This window comes from Macaca thibetana, chromosome 7 (genome assembly GCF_024542745.1).
Source record: "Macaca thibetana thibetana isolate TM-01 chromosome 7, ASM2454274v1, whole genome shotgun sequence".
Taxonomy (NCBI): Eukaryota; Metazoa; Chordata; class Mammalia; order Primates; family Cercopithecidae; genus Macaca; species Macaca thibetana.
The window spans coordinates 105574891-105602342 of NC_065584.1; the positions used below are offsets into that span (position 1 = coordinate 105574891).

Below are 27452 nucleotides of genomic sequence, written 5' to 3' on the forward strand. Positions count from 1 at the left end.
ATATTGACACTTCGTAGATGTAATATGACTATACTTCTATGTGCCTCTATCTACTGATGAGGATCCTACTCTTTAGTATAAATAGTGCCATTGACTTCCAATCAATTACTTTTGATAATATCCAAAATATCAGACAATATCTGATAATACTCCCCAAACAAATAATGTTCTCTATAATAATAATGAGTGATGTTCTCTCAAATATATGTACAATCAAATGTGAAATGGAGGAGATGGGGAGGACCTTAGACTCAGAGACTATATTCAGGCCTTTGTAGTGGCATTTATTTGACATAATTATGCATTTAAAAAGCAAGTTAAATTGTCATTAGATCAGTCTGAAATTTTATAGAGGCTTTGGTTGGTGAGGAACATATTTTATATATAATAATTTTCCCATGAGAATGCTTTTGATTAATGTTATCTGTTAAAGATTTGAGTTCACAATATCTCCACTGTTAATAGTATACGTCTTTGTAGAGCTGATCTGAAGAAGTCAAGGACCACATGCTAATTGCTATTTGATGTTATTCTGGTAGGACAATTGATTGGCTTTGGGTTGAGGGGAGTTGGAATTTGAAGGCAGGTCTGACTCTAGAGATATTGTCTCTGAATTTTGGCAAGTCTGTTGATTGTGCCTTTGGAAGTGACTTTAAATGCTTATGGAAGGCTGGGCATGGCGGCTCATGCCTGTAATCCTAGCACTTTGGGGGACTGAGGTGGCTGGATCATTTCAGGTCAAGAGTTCGAGACCAGCCTACATGGTAAAACTTTGTCTCTACTAAAACTACAAAAAATTAGCCAGTCATGGTGGCACATACCTGTAGTCTCAGCTCCTCAGGAGGCTGAGGCAGGAGAATCACCTGAACCTGGGATGTGGAGGTTGCAGGGAGCCAAGATTATCCCACTGCATTCCAGCCTGGGTGACAGAACAAGACTCCATCTCAAATAAATAAATACATAAATAACATTAAATAAATAAATAAATAAATAAATGGAGTATATTTTATAACTCTTCTGCACATTTCCAACAGAATAATAGTAACATCACAGAACATCCTTGGGGCATTGTTTCTATGTTTGGGGTTATTAATAGTTACTAAGTTAAAAATGTAGTAAATATATGTAATAGAGGTAACAAATTAATAAATAAATTTGGGAAATGCTTGGTAAATTCAACAGGACTTCTCAGAACAGTGAATTTATATGGCCATGATTGTGTATTTTTTTTTTCAAGGAGCTTTCACAAGGCTTTGTAGTACACCAGTTTGGGAACTGTTGGTGTAGGAATCAGGGTAATTAGGATTTGGACTATTCCAGATAGAGGTTGTCACTATGTTCAAGGAACTGTTCTTAGTCTTTGTATATATCAGAATTACCTATAGCAAGTTAAAAAGCAAAAATATAAGAATGGGGCCTTGGCTCAGGCCTAACAAATCAGAATATCTGAAAAATTTGGGTGTGGATAAGCTTCCGAACTACTCAATTACAATAGGCCTTCTCACCCCTTGCTAAATGACTTGTTAATCCTAGTTGAGTATGCTTCTGTTTTGTTTTCTTGGACCTGGTCCAGAGACTAGACTGTTGCTATAATTAAGTTCAATGTTATCATTCTTCCCACAGTATCTATATCCCAATTTTCAGATTCTATTTCATCAGTGGGACAAATTTATAGGTCAGTATAGTAGAAGTTTTTAACATTAATGGAAAAGAGATTGTATCATATTGATGTTGTCCTTCTAATCTGGCAGCCTTGAATTTAATTTAGAAAATGCCTCTATTTCTAATTGTACCTTAGTTTTGATATATTTTACTATTAAGGATCACATATATAATTTTCCTCTTTTTCTTGATTTCCTTGTCAACTAATACATTTTTGAAAGCTTCTGGTTAACTTCTAATTACAGGTAAGTGTTGTTTTCCATTTGCTTAACAAGCTTATTGAGGTTTTTTCCTTTTTGAGACCGAGTCTCACTCTGTTGCCCAGGCTGGAGTGGGATGACATGATCCTGGCTCACCGTGACTTCCACCTCCCTGGTTCAAATGATTTTCATGCCTCAGCCTCCTCAGAAGCTGGGATTACAGGTGCCTGCTACCACGCCCAGCTAATTTTTTCTATTTTTAGTAGAGATGGGGTTTCACCATGTTGCCTAGGCTGGTCTCAAACTACTGACCTCAGGTGATCCACTCAACTCAGCTTCCCAAAGTGCTGGGATTACAAGCATGAGCCACTATGCCTGGCCACTTCTACCATTTTTTATGGGGTAGTTTTTTGAACTTCTAAGAACTCTTTAAAATAGTAAACATCTGCCATAATGCTGTTAAAAACCTAAGATATAAAATGTGTAGTAACATGCTTTCTTAACATTAATGAAAAAGTGTTTTTTAATCAGTCCATATTTTCACACAAAGGACAAAACCAAAAGATTTAGAAAAAACTGTATAGAGAAAGTACATATACCCCGAAGCTTCCAAGTGATTGTGAAGGAGTCACTTCCAAACCCTACTGCCCGCCACCCAAAACATGAGGAGAAAATAAGAATGTTGGCTTTTTCTATTCTAATTATCAGTAGCAAAGTACTCAAAGCCCAGTTTAAAGAAATGTTTCTGCAGAGGCTTTACTGTACTGGGGATTTAGCCCTTTCTATTCTTCTAACTCACTGATTTCTACTTTATGTCTTTAATAATTTCCCCATTCTGCTTTCCATCAGGTTTTTTGATTGTCCTTTCTAAGAATGAGTTAGAGGCTTCATTCATTTTCATTATTTTCTTAATGACATAAGGATTTTAAGGCAATGAACATTCATCTGAGCTCTCCTCTAGTCTCTAATCAGTAACGATCGCATTATTGCTATTCTCTGCATATTTGGCAGTTTTAATTTCAAATCCTTCTTGATCCAAGGGTTACTTGCATGAATTTAAAAATTCCACAAATCAGCATTTGTTTTCTGGTTTTGTTACTAACTTATAGATTTAACTAAGATCAAAGAATGCCATCTGTACTTTTTCTACTTTTCAGTATTTGGGGTGTTCTTCATTGAAAAAGATTAGCTTCTTGAATGTTCCAGAAAGGAAGTGGGAGGGAGAGAGAGAGAGGAATAGATAGAAGTTTTGTATTTTAACTATGGTTCAATTCTAAGCATTCTAAAACTGCACTGAGTTTTTTAAACCATGAATTACAAGGGTGTTTAATTTCCAAATTCATGTAGCTTTTTGTTAATCTCTTTATTATTGCCTTCTAACATTAATTGCTTCATATTTAAATTATAAATTATATGGTGTGGATGGTACCAATAGTTTTTAAATCTTCTGATTTGCTTTATAAATATACAATTAATATTTCTCCCACAGTCCACATATGCTTGATAATAATATAGAACATCTAATTATTGGGTACAAAGGTCTATATTTGCCCATTACACCATGTTTATTCAGTGGTTATTCAAATCTACATGTGGGCATTCTGTGTAACTTACTTATGGTAAGCAGGGTATGGTGAAATCTCCAAATACAATGGCAGACTTGTCAGTTTCTCCCTGTGGTTTTATCAGTTTTTCTTCTGTATTTTGAGGCTATTTTGACAGGTACATAAAATATGAAAATTGCTACATCCTCCTAATTAACAGTCTTTTAGCATCAAGTCCTTACTAATACTTTCTGTTCTAAAATCCTTTTTTGTTTGATACTGAAGCTCCATCACTTGTTTTTGATTAATGTATACTGACATATCTTTATCACTCTCTCCTTTATAAAATCTTTCAATCTTCTCATATCCTCATATTTTAAATATGATGGATTAAAACAGCTGGATAGTGTTTTATTAGTTCTATCTGTCTAACTGGTAACTTTAGTCCATTTACATTTGTTGTGACTGATTGATGTGGACTTCCTTCTATCACCTTTAGAACTTCTATTTCTCTCACTTTCTAATATAATTTTAATATCTCCTCCTGGGATTCCACTAAGACATATTTTAGACCTCATTCTGATCTCCCTCCCTGCACAACCCCACCAACTTCTGCCCTGTCATCTATCCTCATGTCTCTCTGTGTAACATACTGACTTACTTTTGGGAGGTAATTGTCTAACCAATTAATTCTTTCTTCTGATGTCTAATCCATCCACTGAGTTTATTTCAACAATTACATTTTTTATTTCTTTGTCATTTCATTCTGAGATGGAGTCTCAGTCTGTCACCCAGGCTGGACTGCAGTGGCATGTACCTGTAGCCTTGGCCTCCTGTGCTCAAGTGATCCTCCCACCTCAGCCTCCTGACTAGCTAGAACTGTAGGCACATGCCCCATACCCAGCTTTTTTTTTTTTTTTTTTTTTTTTTTTTTTTTGGTGGTGGTGGGGTATTTTTTATAGAATGAGTTCTCACCATGTTGCCCAGGCTTGTCTCCAACTCCTGGGCTCATACCATCCTCCCACCTCAGCCTCCCAAAGAGTGCTGGGATTACAGGTGTGAGCCACCATACTCAGCTATATATTTTATTTCTGTAAGTTCTATTTCATCCATTTTCTTTTCAGGTCCTCCTCATCATTCCTGGTGGTCTTACTGGTTGCTCAATTTTATGAGTCCATCTTTCTTCTATATTAGGTTTCACATGTAACTATTTTCTCACCATTCTAATATTTGAAGTCTGTGTTCTGTATCTGATAATTCCAAAACCTACAGTCTTTGGGAAACATATTATTCATTGTTTCTGACAATTCTCAAATATGTTGGGTTGAGACTACTTAAATGCTATGATTTGACTGAATTCATAATTGCCTGCTTTTAATCTTCGGGAATCCTACAGGCTTAAGTTAGAGATGCTTTCCTACAAAAAATATCTGTGTCTGCTTCTGATGAGAGCTGTGGATACAACTAACATGAGACCACTTTACCACCATGCATAATCCTGACATTCTCTTGGATTCTCTTGGAGAATCTCAGAATTACACAAGGTTCTCAAATTTGGCTCCCCAACCTTGCTCATTTATACACAGAAGACTAGACTGCTTAGTACAGGTGGTGACTCACTTTCTGCTACCCTGGAAAAAACAAAACAGATCCCTCATTGGAATGTGATCACAGACTAGGAAATTCTGAAGGTGAATAGCTGGAGGCTGTGGGCAGCAGGGAAAGATGGGTGTCTTTCCTGACCATAGAAATAGGTCAGAAGCTGCCTAAAGGCCATGTGCTGCAGCATTTCACTATTTAGTTCAACTACCATTCCCTCCACAAGAGTGTGAGTGGAAGCTTCTTAGAATACCATGTTGCCTTTAAACAAAATCATATTTTTGCTAAAAAGTCATGGTCATGGTAAAAAGAAAACCTCTGGCTTTGGAAGGCTTTCTCTGTAATGTCCTAGAATTAAGGTTACAGCCTGCATTTCATGTTAACTAAACAGAAAACCAGCCTGACCAACATCCTTCTACCCCATGGCTTGCTCTCAGCTCTTCTTGGTAGGGCCTAGGGCAGTCAGGCTGTCTCATTCCAATCCTTTCTCTGCCACCTGTGACCTTGGACAAGTTACCTGCCTTCAGTTGCCTCATCCATAAAATGCAGATATTAATAATACCCTCTTTTTAAGTTATTAAGAGGATTGAAAGAGCTAGTGAGAAGTAAAAAATAAAAAGACTTGGCAAGCATAGGCACAGAGGGGAAAAAAAGTAAAAATAAATAAATAAAAAGACTAGTGTCTAGCACATAAAAGTTCATCAGGAATTAATTCTATAACATGAACTTTGCAAAACTTCAAAGTACATATAACTTTTACTAGGGTATACATACCAATAATAAATTTACAACTGTAGACATGTTTGTCTACAGTAAATATAACAAAGACTAAATAATCAGACACTAAATCATTAAGTGATTATTAGTCAGTATCTTTAATTTTCTTATACTTCTATATTTTCTATAGATCATCTTTGTAACAAAAAGAAAACAAACCAAATGAAAATGAAATGAATTCTCTCAGAAAGAATTAAGACAGGAAGTAGGCTCACAAAGTAATATAAAATGTATCTTACGGTTTATGTAAAATTCTTAATAGAAGTACCTTCTTTGCTCCAAGCTGCACGTTGGCTTTGCCTTTGACTCAGGTGGCATTTATTTGCATGATGACTGATTCTATGGAGTAGGCACTGCTTCAGCCCTACAGGAAGAACAAAACATCTCTAGAACACAGCAGCATTCCTGATTCCCACTTGAGAAGCCCTAACAAAATGGCATATAACTTAACAGCAGCAGACCAGTGTTACAAAGTCTGGAGTCAAGGGGAAACAGTAAAATTGGAACATTTCCAGAATCTCACAAAAAACAACAAACGGATGTTCTAAGTGCCCAACATGAGCAAATTAGAACCTTAAATAAAGGTCACTCTTAATGCCTATCCTAGCATAGATTCAGCACCAAGTACAATGTCATTTTACTGGTTTATGTTTTTTATTTTATTTATTTATTTATTTATTTATTTTGAGATGGAGTCTCACTCAGTTGCCCAGGCTGGAGTGCAGTGGTACCATCTCAGCTCACTGCAAGCTCTGTCTCCCAGGTTCATGCCACTCTCCTGCCTCAGCCTCCCAAGTACGGGGGGCTGCCTAAAAGTGGTTGACTCTACTACTGGGACTACAGGAGTCTGCCATCATGCCCAGCTAATTTTTTTTCTATTTTTTTAGTAGAGACACGGTTTCACCGTGTTAGCCAGGATGGTCTCGATCTCCTGACCTCGTGATCCATCCACCTTGGCCTCCCAAAGTGCTGGGATACCTTTTTCATTCTTGAAAGTAGGAGCTATGAAGAAAAAACAACAGCAACAACAAAAAACCCACTAAAATGTCTCTAAGAGAACCTTCTACTTACCATCTAACTTACATAATCAAAACACTCTATTGCGTGTGAAAATTGAGTATTATAAGAAAATAATCACCTGTTTTGTGAGAGGTTCCATACATAATGCTCCTTCACCCAATATATACCTTAAAAAGAAAAAAGGAAACATATAAAATTATCTTGAGAGTTATTCCTGCTTAAACAATTTCTATGTGCCATTATTAAGAAAGTACACACAAAGTAAAGATAAGAAGAGAATATGCAAGCATGAACATACTTGTTAAGGATATAGGACTATGGATAATTTAAAAATTCTAATGGTATTACTCTCATGTAATTCCTCTGAAATTCTAGTTAATTGTTTGAAATGGCTCCTAGAACAGAATACTTTGAAATTTTGATGATGCCAAAAACTAAGAACTTGGCCCTAAATAATCCAAAGAATAAGGGCAGAAGAACCCGTTTCCTTCAATGAGTATTCTTTACGACGGAAACTTTCTCTCCCATCCTGTGATGGCCAAGGGTTTTTCCTCTGACAATGGCACTGACCTTACCCTATCCAAAATAGGAACATCTGCATGGTTTCATGGTTCAAATTATTTTTATCCATTCTGTTGTGAGAATCAAATGGTTCACAGCATGTGGCTCCTCTGTGGGACTCCTCAAGTCCTTTCTAAGCCTGAAGACTGTTCTCTGAACCAAAGACAACTTCTGGGGATGTACCAAATCTCCCATTAGAAAATTATTGGCCAGGCGCAGTGGCTCAAGCCTGTAATCCCAGCACTTTGGGAGGCCGAGACGGGTGGATCACAAGGTCAGGAGATCAAGACCATCCTGGCTAACATGGTGAAACCCCATTTCTACTAAAAAGTACAAAAAACTAGCCAGGCGAGGTGGCGGGCGCCTATAGTCCCAGCTACTTGGGAGGCTGAGGCAGAAGAATGGCGTGAACCCGGGAGGCGGAGCTTGCAGTAAGCTGAGATTGTGCCACTGCACTGTAGCCTGGGTGACAGAGCGAGACTCTATCTCAAAAAAAGAAAAAAAAAGAAAGAAAGAAAATTATTTAGATCAAGATGTTTTAACCTTTTAACTCTTTCTCAAACAAAATCATTTCATTTCTCCTTTAATGTTATTTTAAATTTCAAAATACACAGATAGCATGCCTAAAATAAAATCAAAGGAAAGATAGTTTTAGAACAAAAACTGTGGTAATTTTGAAAACACAAAAGCTAAGACACTGATTGGATCTACGTGGACACCAAGTCCACCACAAACTGTTCTCTCCTCTGGGGCTCTGGCCACACCTTTCCCTTGCCTAAGATTCCTTTTGCTTCCTACCCTTCCAAATGTTGTATTTCCCCCCAGAAGACTTGCCAAGACCACTCTAGCCTTCACATCTTCCATTTCAGCTAACCAAAGGCATCCTTGCATTGACTAAACCAAATTGTTTTGCAGAGAAGGCATCTAAAAACTTCTACTGTAGACCATTCGGCTTAATAATTGTTATCATGACATTATTCAATAACAAAATGAGGGAAAGAAGTCCTCTTTAACTCCTTTGCCCTGGAGAATCCAAGCAAGTGGCTTTCCCACTTGCTTTGACCAAACCCTGGGACCTTTCAAAGTGAAAGTTTAATGGAAAGGAAAGAAAATCTAAAAGAAAAACTCTCCAAAAAACTAAACTCAGGTAAAGAATCATGGGATTAAAAATTTTTTATTCTTTGTGTATTTGATTTCTGAAACATAGAAATTGATCTCTCACTCCTTAAATCTGCCACTGGGCTAAGAGGATATTGCACATAATGTGTACTCATTGATTTAACAGAATTAGAACATCCAGGTACTCACTGAGATTTTGATTCCACAACTGCTCAAAGTCTATTCATTAGTTAATGAGTTAACACAACACTTAACCTTCAAATTTTGGAAATGCTGATGGTAGACAGGAACTTGTTTTGGCAAAAGGAAGCATATGGTAGACATTGTTACCCATTATCCAACCATCACCACCTTTCCTTTAAAGTACCCCACTCTTGCTTTAAAGTTGCAGAGTCTCAGATAGTGGGAAGAAAAGAAGTTTTTGCATTTTCAGGTCAAAAGAAAGTACATTTGTACAACCACATAATAGGTATGCAAGTGTTTGTTGAAATCTAAACAGAAGACAGAAGTAGTTCTAGTACCTTCACAAAAAGTAAGATAAGTAAACTTTTCCTTAATACATACTTTCAGCAGCATCGACACCTAAAAGTGGTTGACTCTACTATTGTATTAAATTACATTCATTTTGTCAATATGTGTTCCAAATTCTTACTGCTCTTTGTCTCCAAAGGGATCCTACTGAATATTGAGACAGTTCAAGAATACTAGGGAAAAAAATTTGAATAATTGAAGCAAGGGTCATCTAAGGATAATATGTCACATATACAGACACAGTAATATTTTCAACTTAAAAAAAAATCAGTTGTCAAAGTTGCACAGCAAACACTCTCCTAAGCTTAGCCTCTTCAGGCATTTGCTTTATAATCACTTTAAAGAAAAGTCAGTCACAAAATGTCACATTTTGTATGATTCTATTTAGATCAGACATTGCCAGGATCAATGGTGGGGGAAATGTGTATAGGGAGTGACTGCTAATGGGTACAGGGTTTCTTTCTGGAGAGAAGAAAAGGTTCTGAAATTAGGTAGTGGTAATGGCTGCATAAACTGAATATGCTAAAAAACTACTGAAATGTACACTTCAAAGGGTGAGACTTATCATATAAAAACTGTATCACAATCATTTAAAAAATATTTGGGTATGTCAAGAAATAAACAAATAGGATCATAGCTCAAAGATACGGGATATAAAATAAATGGAACAAAACTGCTCAATAATCTATCTAGAATCACACAACGGTTAAGCTTTACCCTGACTAAAATTGCAAGCTTGGTGTTTTGTTGGTATTTCACATTTTTTACTTCTTCCTAAGTCAGCCAATAACTCCTCCTCCTCACTTAATAGTTGACTATGAAGACCGAGCCATTTTGATTCTGCCTCCAATGAGCTTTCACATGTCATTCCTCCTTCCACTCCCAGGACTACCAAACCAACGTAGGTTCTCCTCACTTCACTCTAAGATGACGGCATGGCCCTCAACTACTGTCACACTCTTCTAGGCTCTGTGAGCACAGTGTGTCTCATATTCTCTTCCACTGTCACCAGATTTATTCTAAAACAGTTTCTTTACTGTTACTCCCGTTTCTCAGCCAGTTACATAGCAAGATGAATATCCAGGGGTAATAGTTTACTTACTAGAAAAAAAAAAAAAATCTGTCACCAATTCACAGAAATGTTTCAGTACAAAATATTTCATCGGCAATATTTCCTACAACTCTTCTACATGAATCCTACCCTCCTTGTGTTATAGCTCAAACTGGTCTCGTGTACTCTGAATCTCTCATTCTCTTTCCTAGATACCTGATTGTGTTTACTTTTCACCTATGTAAATAATCTTCCTGCAACCTCCACCAACTGACCAAACCCCACTCACATTTCACTGCCCAACTGAGATCCCACCTACTTCATGAAGAGCAACTCTTTGCAGCTTTAAACCTCAGAGAAATTAAGTCCATGCTTAGCTTTTCTTTTTCTTTTTTGTTCAGATGGAGTTTATCTTTGCCACCAAGGCTGGAGTGCAGTAGTGCAATCTCAGCTTACTGCAACATCTGCCCCCCGAGTTCAAGCGATTCTCCTGCCTCAGCCTCCTGAGTAGCTGAGACTACCAGTACGCACCACCACATCTGGCAATTTTTTTGTATTTTTGGTAGAGATGAGGTTTCACCATCTTGGTAAGCCTGGTCTGGAACTCCTGACCTCAAGTGATCCATCCCCCTCAGCCTCCCAAAGTGCTGAGATTACAGGTGTGTGCCACCGTGCCTGACCTATGGGTAGCATATGATAATCAATAGGGTACTTAGAGTTCTTAGTACTTTTAATCTCCTCTTATATAGCTGGCATTTGGTATAATGAAAAACACTTTATTAGGAATCAAGATTTATTTGGGTAGGTCACAAGCTGACTTATTATTCAAATTATTTATCCAAATAATGAGGATCATAACACACTGTTGGAAAAAGAATCACTGAAGAAACTATGTGAGAGATTTTAAAACTGAAAATGGCATGACTCATAACTTCATGTATTTGTTCTAGGTGGTATACTAAGATCATACACTTACATTCTTGGGATTCTTACAACAAAATGTTGAAAAGCTATACTGGTCCATTGTATAATCACATTTTCAAATGTTTTCATACATTTATCCTGAATTTGCAGCTTTTTATCCAAATCTTTTCCTTGATCATTTTTTTTTTTCCTCAAGTAAGATTCTGAACAAAAAAAATGACCCATTTTCCTTTCCTGTGCTTATGGGAATATTGAGGCAACATACACAATTTTATAAACCAGTGCATAAAACTAAAGCACAATGCTAATGTCTTTTCTCCCCAATCAGTAAGGGCTTCATTAAAAAGCCCTTACATTTTAACATTCAACTATGAAAAACAAAAGAACTATGGCTTGGTGGCTAGTAAAAGGCTGGTATGGTGAGTAAGAGACACAAAGGTTAAACATTTGCTATTTTTCAGTCTTGTGTTTATTTTGTATATGTAAGTATTTGGCTGGGTTACCTAACACTGAACTTCCAAAACTGACCATGAGGTTTTATGCCAAGAGAAGTACTTTTTATAGCAATTTTACTGCTGAAACCAAAACAGCCCAGAGAAGATTTAAAGGTAACAAAATAAAACAGTACACAATTCTAAACAACTCTGCTTCACACCCAACCGGGGACTTACACTCACCTAATAGTATATTTGTGATCAATTTTGTAACAAGCTGTCAAAAGGAGGCCTCTAACATCTGCTCATGAAGGAATCACTTCAGCATGTCCTGCTCTGCAGCAGAAAACACATGGGAATCACTCAGAACTCCAGATTTCCAACAGAGCAGCATTTCCTAGAGAGTAAGCCAGAGGGCATTGTCCTCTGAGATGCTGTCAGGAGCACTAATTAACAAATTTGAGAAAAACAGAAAATGGCATTAAGGCTTCCAAGAAGTCCTTTGGTAAAAGACACTTTGAACCTGGCTTCCCCAAATCCTTGCAATCCCCACAAAACAAATATCTATGAACATACCACTATATTAGCACTCACAGAACACTTGGGGAGATATGGCAAAGATTAGGCTGCAGGCCTCAGGTAAGTAAACTCTTAAAACACAATATTGAAAAAAATAGAAATCTAAAAATTAAAACAGAAAAACAAAAGCAAAAGATAAGTAAATAAATAAAAAATTTTAACAAACAATATTGGGCTGGGCAAAGTGGCTCAGACCCATAGTCTTAATACTTTTTGAGTCTGAGTGGGGTGGATCGCTTCAGCCTAGGAGTTCGAGACCAACACAAGCAACATGGTGAAACCCTGTCTCTATCAAAAATACAAAAATTAGCTTGGCCTGGTGTCATACACCTGTGGTTCCAGCTACTCAGGAGGCTGAGGTGGGAGGATGATTTGAGCCCGGAAGGCAGAGGTTGCAGTGAGCTGTGATTGCACCACTCACTCCAGCCTGGGGCAACACAGCAAGACCCTGTCTCAATAAAATTAATTAATTAAATAATAAAACCAATATTCATTTACTGTGTGGGGAAACTCAAAATGAGCTTGGCACATCCATACGTAATACTAAGGTTTTTTTTTTTTTTTAACCCACAGTTTTTTTTCTCTTTTACCGGTGGATATCATGTCCAGATAAGTATTCTATAGTACCAACACCACAGTTAATATGTATTTTGATTATACAGAATAATGATTCTTAACAGGATCTTAGCCCCCAAAACACATACATAAGCATGTACATCAAATACAAGTAAAAATAACTGTAGCAACAAAGCTCTTCTGGAGAGAGTTCTGAAGTCAGAAGTAGTCACTCATATTTTTACCCTAAATGCAACTATTACTATCTCAACCATAGAAATGATCAAAGTAGGGGCTGGAGATATTTAGATTTTAATCACCATAATGTGGATTATGTCACATAATGGAATTAGTCAGCTGAGTGTTTGAAAATCCTCATTATTTTAAATTGCTCATACTTTCAGGGTCTACAGAACATTTCACAACTAACCTAGCAAACCGTGATCTTTTCCCCACTTCTGTAAGACTTTCAATCACAAAAAAGAAGCAATACAAATTTCAGTAAAACTGCATGACAATTACCATTTGATTCTACTACACTGCAACTATCACCTCTAGAAGTAATTAGCCAGCTCCACAGGTCCATGAGACTTCCCATGATTATTCCTAGAAGTACTAATTAGGATCACAGGCATGTGGGGACCACTCTGTAATCATAACATTCTCTAAACCTTCAGTCACAATTTACGTTTGAAAAACCTTTGGTTTTTATGATTAAAATGTGTATATATGTGTGTGTGTGTATGTGTAAATATATATGTGTGTGTGTATATACACATATATCACTAAAATCTCTACCTATCAACAACATAATGATTTATAACCAATGGTTTCGGATGTGGGCCCCAGAACAACAGTATCAGCTTCACCTGGGAACTTCTTAAAAATGTAAATGCTCAGGCAACACCACAGACCTACTGAATCAGAAACCCTGGGACTAGCTCTCCAAATGATTCTGGTGCACACTGTATTAAAAAAAAATGTAGGCCAGGCACAGCTGCTCATGCCTGTCATCCCAGCACTTTGGGAGGGCAAGGTGGGAGGATCGCTTGAACCCAGGAGTTCAAGAACAGCCAGAGCAACATAGTGAGACTTAATCCTATAAAAAATTTTTTTAAACTAAAAAAAAAAAAAAAAAAATTAAAGTAATCACTTAAACGTATGCTCCTGAAAGAACAGTTAACACCACTCAAACAAATGGAGGATCAAATGGAAAGTTAGCCTAAAAAGCAAATAAGCAAGTTTAATTAATTTGAAGAACATCCTTAATGCTATATACTCTTTGGAAGATTTTCAAAGAATCTATAAAAGAATATGTACATTTATTATCAGATAATGGGTGAAAGCCATAAAGGTAAAATTAGTAGGAACAGAAATGAAAACCAAAGCAAATAAAAATGAAGTGAAAATCAGGCCCAAACAGAACAGTGTTATGGTAAACTTATGGAACATATGAAGGGGTTCCACTTCAATAGAACTATATAAAGGAACCATTCCAACGATGACAGTCTAGGTAACTTAGATCAATCTTCCCACTGAGAATAGAAAAGTGGACAAAATGTAATGATTACAGGGGCTGAGAAAAGGGAATACCAGAGAACAGAGTCTTCTTTTTTCCCCCTTGGGTTTTCTTCCAATGACAGCAGAGAAGAAGAGGTTAATAAGCTGAGCTAGAACTCACAGCCTCACAGAGCTCACAGGGAGATAAACATTGGAGCTCAGCGTCCACCGAGGAGAGGCCCCGCTAACTCTCCCACTCCTCAGGTTGGGGACCTGAAGAACAAACTGCAAATTGCCCTGACAGGGAATGATGGCCAGCTTTAATCATCTCAATCCCTGATTGGATGAGACAATCCTGGGTCGCTAATTTCCAAGCCAGGGCAAATGTAAATCCTCTCTGGAGAAGAATATCATCCAAGGCTTCAAATTAGCTCTACAATTTTTCATATATAATGTCTATCACTAAAAATAAAAAGCCACATGAGACTTAAAGACAAGCTAACAGAAAATAAGAGAAGCAAACAACAGACACAAAACCACAAGGGATCGAGATAACAGAGTTACCAGACACACTTCAAAATAACTCTGCTGAAATGAGCAAGGAAAGACAGGACAAGACTGAAAACCTGGCAGAGAAATGCAAATTATGAAAATCAACCATATGAAATTCTGCAATTTAGAACTACCAAAACTGAAAGTAATAACTTAATGGATAAGTTTAACCACAACAGTAACTTAGCAGAAGACAGATTCAGTAAATTCAAAAAAGGCAGAAAGACAAAAAGGTAGAAAATTGAAAAAAATAAAAGACAATATATTGAAAAGTGTATCACATACCTAGAGCCCTGGAAGAAAAAAAAAGAATGAGACAGAAGCAAGAGCTGAAGATATGGTTGTGGAGAATTTGCCAAAACTGATCAAAGACTTCACAAGATTTAACCACCATAAACAGTTAAAGACAAACAATGGACGCTAGCATAAAAGAATGATATCTTCAAGGTGCTGAAAGAAGGAAACTGCCAATCTAGAAACTTAAACTCAATGAATATATTCTTCAATAATGAAATAAAAAGTAAGGATTTTCTCCATCTACAGACTCACACTAAAGGAAATACTAAAGGATATTTTCAGACAGGAGAAAGAGGATCCTCTACATCAAACCTTGGGGACTCTATTCCACAAACTCTGTACCCTGGAACTCAGGAATCAAGATTTTACAGAAATAAAAAGCGTTCTTCAGGGAGGGGAAAATAAAGGTTGAGGGTGACTGGTAAAATGAAGTTTGAGTTACCTTAGTATATGTTAACTCTGAACCAGACTCTCAGGCTCTACAAGGATCTCATGAAGTTATCTGATTTCCCATTTAACATCTCAGCCTTCTAAGTTATTCTTAAGGATGAAGAACATTCTATTTTTCAAAGACTACATCACCAGATGGGTCTAAATAGTTACAAGTCACTTCCTTATATTGAGTTGAAAATCACCCCTTTGTAATTTGACTTATTAGTTCTAGTTTTATGCCCTGTCTTTACCAAAAACAAATAAAAATAAAAACTAATGCTTCCATATACATACTTTTTCAAATAGCTAAAGACAAGCTATCATGAACCTGAACTCCCATCCTTTCCTCTCCAAATCCACAATTTCATCAGCTATCCTAGGACATGGAAAAGAATCTCTTCCCAATCCTGGCTATTATTCTCTAAATGAACCTATCCTTGTCTAAGTAGATCCTTCTTAAAGTACCACCTCAGAATTCAATTCAGTAATTCTGATGTTGCCTGTAACATCAGAAAATGACTTCCTTAAAAGTACAGCAAGTTGGATTTGTCAAGTTGCTGACCAGGTTGCATTCCCTCCTGCCCTCACTCCCATCTTTGTGTTATGCTTTATCTCAAGTTCCATTTTGCTTATTATTCATGACTCTCAAGTTGTCACTGTGGACATCAGAGGCCATAAATATATATTGTTCTGGCTCTTTCCTGTAAATCTTTCTGAGTCATACCTGCTATTCTCCAAAGTCTGTGAATCCTGTTACTAATAACTTGGCAATTCAGTTTAAGGTCCTCTTCAGAAGGTCAGTTACCTCAAGGCAATCACATTCTTCCCAGGCCTTTTAAAAAATACTCCAACCCTAGAAAAGGCCCTTCTTTCTGGTATCAGCCATGGGCCACAAACACAAATCCAATAGCATTTCAGTCATTTATCCCCCAGATCATCCCCTCCCTAAAGTTCTAACTAGAGCAGGAAAAAATAATGAAAACACCACCTGCAGTCATGAATCCTCCAGTTTCCTGACCAAGATTTCATATTCCCTTCAAGATACCTCCCAAAGAGGACATGACAAGGGAGGGGAACACAGGGTGCTACAGGTACTGATAAGGTTCTATTTCTGTTTTATTTTGTTTTTGAGATGAAGTTTCACTCTTGTCACCCAGGCTGGAGTGCAATGGCATGATCTTGGCTGACTGTAACCTCTGCCTCCTGGGTTCAAGTGATTCTCCCACCTCAGCCTCCCAAGTAGCTGGGACTACAGGCACCTGCCACCACGCCCAGCTAATTTTTGTATTTTTAATAGAGACAGGGTTTCACCATGTTGGCCAGACTGGTCTCAAACTCTTATCCTCAGGTGATCCACCTGCCTCAGTGTCACAAAATGCTGGGATTACAGGGATGAGCCACCATGCCCAACCAAAGGTTCTATTTCTTAAGTTTGGCATTGGGCACATGTTCATATGATTTAATGGTTTTTTTAAAAAAATGGTATCTTCCTGTTTTTTGTGGTGTTTTGGTTTTTGTTGTAGGCCTGCATGCTTCATTTGTTCACCCATATGAATCCGTAAAGAAGTAACCATTAGCAACTTCAGTCAATATATACTAGATTTATACTTTAGGAAGACAATCCAGTTGACAACCACAACAGTTTCTACGATAACAAAAGTCAGAGAAAATACTGACATTAGGATCATTTCTAGAAAGTTCAATCATAAGATATATCCCCAAGCAAAAATATACACACAGAAAAGCTAAGTAAGAAGCTTTTAGAAAACTACTACCATCCTTAGAGTAAGTACAACAAAGTATTCTTTTATGTCTTTGTTTTTTTCATCAAAATACCTCATACAGCCATAGATTTTAAACCATTACATTTTATCTAGATTCCATATTAGATCATTAACATTTTTTCTAGATTCCATTGTTATTCTTTTGTAATCTTTATTTTAGGTATCTTAAAAATACTTTATTAAATATAACACATTCAGAAAAGTACACAAAATATACCTTAAGGTAGACCTTAACAAGTTACTCTAAATTATGTGCCCATGTAACCACCAGCCTGCTCCAGAAAGATATTAGAGCCAGGATCCAAGAAGCCCATAGATGTATCTTTCAGTTCACACTTCCCTACCTCCCACCTAGATGGACTCCTTAACCTACCCTGTGTGTAATCACCTCTTTTTTCTTGATAGTTTTACTGCCCAAGTATGAATCCATAAATAAGTGTTTCTCAGTTTTCTTTTCATTTACGTTCTATGGCCCTTTGGAGGGCAGCAGACCATGATAATAGGTAAGATTTTCTTTCACTCTAAGGAACCAGTTTTTACTCCACTACAGGCGATATTGCCTCCACTAAGAATGTATGCCCTAACCAACATGAGTTTTGCCTATTTTTGAACTCTATACAGAGGGAATTGTACAAATTAGGTTTTGGGGGTCTGGTCTCTTTTGCTTAACATAGTGTTCAAGATTCGCCCATCTTGTCCCACATAGCTGTAAGCCATTTTATGAATACCACAATTCTCCATTTTACTGGAATGAACATTTGGGTTATTTTCTGTTTGGAGCTATTACAAACAATGCTGCTCTGAACATTCCTGTGTCTCCCGGCACCTACGTACTCGTTCTTGTGGAGTATATATCCACGAGATTCCTGAACCATAGGGTATGAGTATCTTCCACTTTACCAAACTGTTTTCCAAACACTTGTACAAATATACACCCATTAGAAGGATATAGAGTCTCACAACAATTTTCTTACCTTAAAAGATAAGCAAAATGTCTCCTATCCCTTGTTTTTCTTTTAAGATCTGAAGATCACTGTGCAAAGAAAATTTGTTTGCAATTCAAACAAAAATATTATTATTATTATTTTTACTAACTCAAAAATGAACCAATCAGAAAGTTAAAATTGAGCACCCAGGGTAAGTTCCAGAAAGAGGAGATCTTAAGCTTCTCTATATCCCTGGGAAAAATAGAGGCCACTATAGCTTCCAGCTCCTTTAGAATAAATGTCCCAAAGAGATCATAATAGCCTAAATCTAATCTAATAAGAGGGTTCAGAGTTTGTAGTCATTCTAAAGGAAAATAGTCACATGTATATAATTTTCTCAAGAATTCAAAAAAAAGTTTAATATGCTTTCTTAAACTTGTATTATTAGCCAAGGTGTTCAAGTAGAAAAATTTGCCATGGACAGAACTGTCAAAAGTTAAATCACTAAAAAATCAGTATTTTTCTACAACTGTCCTATATATACATATCCAATATGTATCCCACCCCCCACTCCCTCTTTTTTTTTTTGTTTTATGAGACAGGGTGTCTCACTCTGTCACCCAGGCTGGAATATAATGGTGCAATCACAGCTCATTGCAGCCTTGACTTCTCCAAGCTCAAAAGATCTTCCTGCCTCAGCCTCCCACCACCCCTGGTAGCTGGGACTACAGGTGTACTCCACCTGCATATTTTTAAAGTAATAACATAACTACCTCCACAATAAGAGTTGATTATGTTGCTTTCAAAACTGGGGGAAAAAATAAAAATCAACTTGGCAATCATTCCCTGTATAATGAAATGTATTAAACTTATTTACTTATCAAGCAATATTGCTCAAGCTTTTTGCCAGAAGATAAAAATCATGTAAATGTTCACTCTATCAGGAAGATGACAAAATATTCCAATGGACCTATAAAAACAATTTCTTTAAATCCAAAAACAAGCAAACTCATCCTATCTTACCCCCTACATCTTTTGGAACTTGATTGTGTTTGAGTTTCAGAAAATAAAATTAGTAAACATTTCCATTTCTGTCCAGTTTTAAGAAATGACATTTATAATCTGACAACAGAAAAGAACAAAAGAACAATCAGAAGAGCAGGGATTTAGAGATCCTTACCTGTCTTATAACTCTGTGATCTGTATATGTCCCTGAGCTCTTCCATAAGTCTATCTGAAGCTTGCACTGACCCAGACACTGCAGCCTGAAACACAAAAGCCACTGTTTATCAGGGTCTACTGAACCAACTAATTTGAAGATTTAAGGTATTTCAACCTGCTCTAAAAGATTACAGTAGCCAGGCAGGGGGCTCACACCTGTAATCACAGCACTTTGGGAGGCTGAGGAGGGTGGATAAAGTGAGGCCAAGAGTTTGAAACCAGCTTGGCTGTCAGGATGAAACCTCATCTCTACTAAAAAAATACAAAAGTTGGCCAGGCATAGTTGCATGTGCCTGTAGTCCCAGCTACTCAGGAAGCTGAGGCAAGATAATCACTTGAAAATGGGAGGTGGTGGTCATAGTGAGCTGAGATGGTGCCACTGCACTCTGGTCTGGGTCACAGAGTGAGACTCCATCTCAAAAGAAAAAGAAAAAAGAAAAAGATTACAATAAAAATGGATCACCACTCAACAATTTTAGAAGTTAAAAAAAAAAAGTCCAATTAAATGAAGCATTATGAAGTTTCAAGAGAATATAAAACCAGACACAAGTCTGGTTCATTTCCTTTACTTATCACCTAAAAAAGTCTAGCCAACATATTCAGACCACCATGGACTCCACGATAGCATAGAATTCAGTATGAGTCTATTCCAAACCCCAGAAATTTTTGAAAATACTAGAAGACACTCAAGGTGACACATTATTAACTAAAATAGGCTTCATTCATAAGACTACAAGCAAGAATATTACACAGATGGTCTAGTTCACATATTAAGACACTGAGAACCATGTGTGCCTACATGCAACTGGTTTCAGTTTTTCAGTGCAGGGACTTCTTTAAAGATGAAAACACATCAATATCTTATCTTAAGACTAAATAGAAATGGAACTACTTTTTGGTCATGTGAAACTAAAGGTTTTAAAGACTACACTAGACTTTGAAGGAGAAAAAAATCAAATTTATAAAAATATTACTCCTAGCTATGTAATCATGAACTCATTTCATATCTATAAAACATGAGAACTTTTTCCTATCTCTAAAATATAAAGAGCACCTATTTCACACAGTGGCTATGATGAATAAATGAAAAGATCTATAAAGTATAAAGTATTTAGCATAGTATCGGTCATACAAAAGTGTTCAATAATTTATACTTGTTTTGAAGATAACTCAAACTGGAATTGATCACAAGACACAGAAAGCACAGTAACATTAATTCAAATGCTACAATCTTAGTTTTTTAAATAACCAAGATATGGGGGATGGGCTAAATTTCTTTGCTGTATGAAAAATTACCAATTAAATTAATATATAAATAAGATTGAAGGAGGGAGAGTTATCTATCTGATTTCAACATTTGGCATCTATTTGGCTAACAATTCATTCCCTGTTTTGGAGAACCTGTGCCCAAGACAAAGTAACTGGTCCTTGGATATTGTGGAGTTGGTAAATAGCTCTAGTACAAGGCAGGAAGCAGTAAGTGTTCAGACAATCATTTGATGCTTCCCTACTCTGTCTAAGCATTTTATGTATATACATGCATCATTTTAATTTATTTTTCATAGCAATCATCCAAAAGATACGTATTGTCTATCATATTTTAGAGTTGAGCAAAGTGAAACCATATGTGTGTCTGTCTCCAAACTCAGTGTTCCTTTCCCATCCTGCTGCTTCACCTAAAAGAGATTTTAAGTCAAAAGAGAAACATTACTTTTGGTTCGGTCCGAGCAGGATGGACCAGTCAGCTTCATGAAGGAGAAATAATTTGAGTTGTGTTTTGTAGGAGAGAATGAATTTGAATATACAGATGCCACAGAAGGTTTTCTCAGCAGAGAAAACAGCATAGACAGGTGGAAAGGAGCATATACAGGGATCAGCAGGTGGTTCAGGATGTGAAGAGCAGATGAACAGGGTAAAAAGTGGGTATTCATAGATGAGAAAGATAACTTTGGGCAGCAAAGCATATGAGTGTGGCTGGGCATGGTGGCTCATGTCTGTAATCCCAGCACTTAGTCAGGCCAAGGTAGCAGGAATGGTTGAACTCAGGTGTTCAAGACCAGCATGGTCAACATAGTGAGACCTCATCTCTACTAAAAATCAAAAAGTTTAGCCTGGTGCGGTGCCACATGTCTATAGTCTGAGGCACTTGGGAGGCTGAGGCAGGAGGACCACTGGAGGCAGGAGCACCACTGGAGCCTGGGAGACCAAGGCTACAGTGAACTATGATTGTGCCACCGCATTCTAGCCCAGACGACAGAGCAAGATCCTGTCTCAAAACCAGTAAACAAATGACTGAATCCACCACTAAAGCAGGAATGGAGAAGGAGAGCAGCTGAGATCAGCATGTTCATGAATTGCCTGGTGTTAACTATAATTACTTGACCAAAAAGTCCAGGCTCCAGATATTTATACACACTTACACATTTAAATGGTCTTGCCTTTCAGTCTTCCTAATTTTCTCTAATATTGCCCAATTTTCTTTTTCAATTCCTTCATCCTCCAACTTTTTCCCACTAATAGGCTCTTCTTTCATCTCATAGTGATCTAAGTTCTTCTATATCCTGCAAAAAAAAGAAAAATGTTAGCTTATTCAACCTATTTTTCTTCAGCAGTTTCTTACGCAAAAGTTAAATTATTCTTGACTCAATGGTGGACAATAAACAGAATATATCTATCCTATGGGGAGAGAGAAAAAGCCCCACATTCCATTCAAGAGGCTCTCACCTTTTATATCCTGTATTTTATTTAATAGCTAGACTCTGGGTAAAGCAGATTTAAATCTTTACAAAGTCACAACTATTATGAAATAAGCCATCATTTATTTATTGACTTCTTTATTTATTTTATTTTTTTTTTTTTAAGATAGAGGCTCACTCTGTCACCCAGGTGGGAGTATAGTGGGGCAATCTCTGCTCACTGCAACCTCTGCCTCCCAGGTTCAGGTGATTCTCATGTCTCAGTCTCCTGAGTAGCTGGGATTACAGATGTACACCACCAAGCCCAGCTAATTTCTTTGTATTTTTAGTAGAGACAGGGCTTCACCATGTTGGCCAGGCTGGTCTCAAACTTCTGATGTCAAGTGATCTGTCCACCTCAGCCTCCCAAAGTGCTGGAATTACCAACGTGAGACACCACGCCTGGCCAAGCCATCTTTTAAATCTCCTCTTAAGAGGAACCTTTGAAACAGTTTAGAAGCAGATGTCAAGAACCTTAACTGTTCATAGTTTGTTCCAGAAACTCGACTTCTAGAGTTGTATTCCAAGAAACCAGTCTAAGATGTAAACACAAATTTAGGCATAAGGATAACTATTTCAACCTTGCAACCACAAAAACAAACAAAATCTGCATGTGCAATAATAGTAAAACAGTTAACTCAATTCCTTTAACTATTAAAAGGCCACTGAAATACCAACACAGCATAATTTCTCCTGTTTCGAAAAACTTTGAAATGAAAAATGGAATACACATAGGAATAGAAAGAATTTCAATTATGCTGAAATAAGCACAGAAAAAGACCAGAAGAACTTATATTGAAAGGTTAATTTCAATTAATTTTAGTTGTTATCTCTGGAGACATTTGGTGCTTTCCCCTAATTTCCAAGTTTATGGTTTTATGTAGTAAGCATCTATTGATGTTAATAACTTAAAAATAAATTAGAAAAAGAATTTGATCTCAGGTGCTCAGGAGGCTGAAAAAGAAGGATCATCTGGGCCCAGGAGTTTGAGGCTGCAGTAAGCTATGATCATGCCAACTGCACTCCAGCCTGGGTGACAGCAACCCTATCTCAAAAACTAATAATAATTTTAAAGGAATTTGAATAACACCCCACAGAACAACATCTTAATTCACATTATTCTGCTCCCTCCCTTCCCATACTATCTGTTCTTACACATATACAAATATATGCAGAATTGTTTAAATCCTAACTTTTTTCAATTACCTTATTTTTCCACTTCAACTGCCAAAATCTCTAAAGGAGTAGTTTATATTTATCTCGATTTTTTTTTCCAAGCCGGCTAACTAACTGATTTCTAGATCAGATTACTGACTACCTTCACTCAACCTCTGCCCATGACTCTGTACTTCATGGAGCTCCCTTCTCCCTGTATACACCTTTCAGCCCTGATCTTCCATCCTACACTTGTTTTTCCCCACAATGCTCACAAATGCCTTTGGCCTATATTTCCTCCTGTACCTTCAACTTCGGTCATGTTCCCATCCACAAAACTTCTCTACCTCAGTATTAATCAGCACATCCCAACAACGTATCTTTCTAAAACAATATTCTCAGCACACGATTCCCCGCTTAAGGCCATCTTATCAACAAACACGCCAAATAGAAACATGCCTATCTCAAATTCAAGATTCTATCCATCTGCCTTTTCTGGAAAATCTTGCATTCCATGACTTCAACACATCAAACTTCCTTCTCAAAACAAAAGCATCCAATGCACCAAAACACACCATGTCCAAAGTCATTCTGGGCTTGTTCCCATGTTATTTTAGGAGCCTAGAATATCTGCTTTTCACCTGTCCTAATCTGACACCTCCAAAGTCCAGTCTCCTGCCTTTCTAGATTTCCCTCAAAGTTGCGGTCCCTTGTTTTTCATCTTGTGAAGGGAAAATGAAAGGGTTCATGAACTTTAGTACAATGGCTGCCTGACCCATGGAAAAGGTTTAATGTTTACATGCAGCTTATTCCACCTAAGCTAAACTGCATAAAAACATTGAAACAGACTCTCATTCTAATTGGACAATTTTAAGAAGTATTTTACTCCCAGACTCATAAAACAAGCCTACAGCCAGGCACAGTGGCACACACCTGTAATCCCAGCACTTTGGGAAGTTGAGGTGGTGGATCACCTGAGGCCAGGAGTTCAAGACCAGCCTGGGCAACAGAGCGAGACTCAACTGCTACAAAAAATAAAAATAAAAAAAATTAGCTGGACATGGGGCACAGGCCTGTAGTCCCAGTTACTCAGGAGGATTGCTTGAACCCAGGAGTTCAAGGTTACAGTGAACCGTGACCATGCTACTGCACTCCAGCCTGGGTGACAGTAAACCCTGTCTCAAAAAACAAACAAAAACAAGGCTACAACACTACTTTTTTAGTTCTGAATCCCTCTAATGTATATTTTACATTAAAAATTTCCAAACCAAGAAAATGAAAGCCTAAATTAATTATAAGATCCCAAACAGAAAAAAATCTTTTAAAACAATCAAGACCATGGAATTCACATACATTCTATTTGGTCAATGCAGAGACATAGAAGATCTTTGTTCCAAAGTTTAAGTTTAAATGAAAAGCTTCAGAGCCTAAAAACATCTAAAATTATACCCATGACTGACAACTGGCCTAGGCTCAATGTCTTTGGAATTTGCTCTACTAAATTTGCTACTGTATGAACGTATTCCCTCCAAAATTCAAGTGTTGCCAATGTGATGATATTAAGAGGTAGGTCTTTTAAGAATGATTAGGCCAAGAGGGCTCCTTCCTCCTTCATGGGATTAAGGCCCTTATGAATGAGGCCTCACACATTGGACTAGATTGCTCTCCTGCCCTTCTTCCTGCTACCATGTGAGGATGCAATGAAAAGGCCCTGAGACACCAAATGTTGATATTTTCATCTTGGATTTCCCAGACTCCAGAACTGTCAGAAAATAAATGACTGTTCTTTATAAATTACTCACTCTCTGTTATTCTGCTACGACACTATAAAACAGATTAAGACAAATTTCTTTGAATGATTTTTCAACAAGAGACAGTTTCACTACTTCTGGCAAGTGGTCCCTTAAATATTCTCAAATTCTCCTTTTATGCAAACATATAATTTTTTAAACTCAGTAGTTTCTCTTCCAAAAAATAACCAAATACAGGTTAAGTACTGATTAGTATTAAATATAATTTTAGTGCTAAAAGTTAAGAGCTTTTGTTTACCAGAAAATCAAATCCAAGAATTCAGATAAAACAATTTGCTCAAAGGCATATCATGAGTTAGAGGTAAAGCTAAAATTTATAAGTTACATTCCATTCCAAATACGATGTGCTTTCAATTATTCTACATTAATATTTATTTATAAAGAAGATTAGAGAATGACTCAAATGTTCAAAACTGAAGATATTTATGATTTTTTTTTTTTTTTTTGAGACAGAGTCTCACTCTTGTCGCCCAGACAGGAGTGCAGTGGCATGATCTTGGCTAACTGTTACCTCCACCTCCTGGGTTCAAGCAATTCTCCTGCCTCAGCCTCCTGAGTAGCTGAAATTACAGGTGCCTACCACCACGCCCAGCTATTTTTTGTACTTTTAGTAGAGGCAGAGTTTCGCCATGTTGGCCAGGCTGGTCTCAAACTCCTGACCTCAGGTGATCCAACCACCTTGGCCTCCCATAATGCTGGGGTTACGGGCATGAGCCACCTCACCTGGCCAAAATGTTATTCTTACATAAAATGCCTACTTCAGCCATCTCTTCTTCTTCCTCTTCTTTTGAAGTCACTTCTTCTGTTGTCCCATTCTGAAATAGAGAAAAAATCTGCCAGGGTTACACAGAACAAGTATGCACATTAGAAGACTGGTGTAATAGCTTTAGGAACAAACTCCCAACCATCTGTCACTGCAGTTCCACTACCAGAGAGCTTATTAAAATTAAAATGTGCATTTTAAAATCCAACTTTGATTTGACAAACAACAGTTCTCAGCTTTTAAAAATGAAACAATTTTGAACAATTCAACTTAATGGATGTCTTAGGAATAAAGGAAAGCAATCAATCAAACATAAAGCAAAACTGAAAAAAATTTTAAAACATAATCTAATTTAAAATAAGAAAACATTTTACTTGTATGGCTATGTGCATAAGATCAAAGGCTTATTTTGTTTAAAACAAATGTCCCAAACTATCAATTCCTCAAAACAGCTACCTTTTTAACTTTGAAAAGCCTGAATCATTACATAAATTCAATTTCCTTACATTTTAAGAGGTCAGACGTGTTACTTATAATAGACACTTCCCAAAACTAAGAATTATGAAATGATTACCACCTCACTATAAAGGAAATTTTCTTTTAAAAAACATGTAATTTACTATCAAATATCTCTCTACAAGACACAATTTACCAATTAACACAAATTACAATTATCAAGTTCAGAAATGAATGTAATGAATTTTTAGGAAGGGCCTTCATAGCCAGTTAGGGCAAAGTTCAAAAGACAAGCTTCCTGGTCAGGACACAGTATATAAATGCATCTTCAACCATAAAGGCCAGTTCAGGTTAGAACCCAGAATATGTAAAAGATCAAGAAACTAGGATCCAGAAATCAAGACCAACAAAACTGTCAGCAGTATCTAAGCAGCAGCTTCCAAAATGTAATCCACCCCTTTTTCACTTCCCTAAATTATTATATTACAAATTCAATTATTCTGGGTATCTAAAGAATATATACCTAGCCTCAAAATCCCAAAGAGTTTGGTTGCATCAATGGTTGAAAGAGCATTTTGGAAATGCTAATTTCAAAGCCTACCCAAAGAATCTGTTTTGCAAAACTCTCTGAGGTGATTCTCACATGCATCTGGGTCTGTCACCACTAGCCCAGTTACTAGCCTTCATTCTACACATGAGAAAGCTGAGCCCCCACCCCCTCAAAAAGGGGAAGTAATTTAATCAAAACAAAGAGTGAGTTAGGGCTGTGAAATCCTAAGATTTATTTCATTTCGAGATGTGACCTGGTCCTCTTTCTAAAACCCCGCTGAAATGACAGAATTTTATAAAAGAGAGTAAGTTCGCTGCAGCAGCAGCAAAACAAGAATACAAAAAGAATACCCTTAGTGAACCAAAACTGTAAGGACATGCTGGAAGATACAAAGCAGATGGAATCAGACTGCTGGGCTCGAGAAAGCCATAAACCCAATCCAAATAATGGAGGGACCACTTTTGTTTGAAGAATCAAACATTCTTCATCATACTTGTCCCAACTATAGTTGGTAAGGATCACTCCGCTAATAGGAAGCCTATCTTGAAGGTCTCTTACTATGACTGTCAAAACCAGAGAGAAAAGACAGAATGTTTTTTAATATAACTCAATGCAGCAGCAAGATCTTATAACAGACTCTGCCTCTTCATTTTTGCTCAAAATCTGGAAAGCTCACCGGCCAGCACCTCCCCATCCTCATGCCACAGGAAGAGC

General features: G+C 37.1%; 1 long non-coding RNA gene across 4 annotated transcripts in view; it reads right to left on the reverse strand.

The window, feature by feature from the left end:
- Window positions 1–27452, reverse strand: part of LOC126958048 (uncharacterized) — a 62441-nt gene that overhangs the window by 12648 nt on the left and 22341 nt on the right. Inside the window, exons 2-9 of one of the 4 annotated variants that reach the window (XR_007727053.1) lie at window positions 25728–25784; window positions 21689–21829; window positions 19228–20944; window positions 18096–18154; window positions 11666–11758; window positions 6921–6969; window positions 6051–6146; window positions 185–919 (exon numbers count right to left, since the gene is read on the reverse strand). This is a non-coding gene — a long non-coding RNA (uncharacterized LOC126958048). Of the gene's footprint in view, window positions 1–184; window positions 944–6050; window positions 6147–6920; window positions 6970–11665; window positions 11759–18095; window positions 18155–19226; window positions 20945–21688; window positions 21830–25727; window positions 25785–27452 lie in introns of those variants that run through there. The other 3 variants (XR_007727051.1, XR_007727052.1, XR_007727054.1) reach the window with 3 other exon arrangements.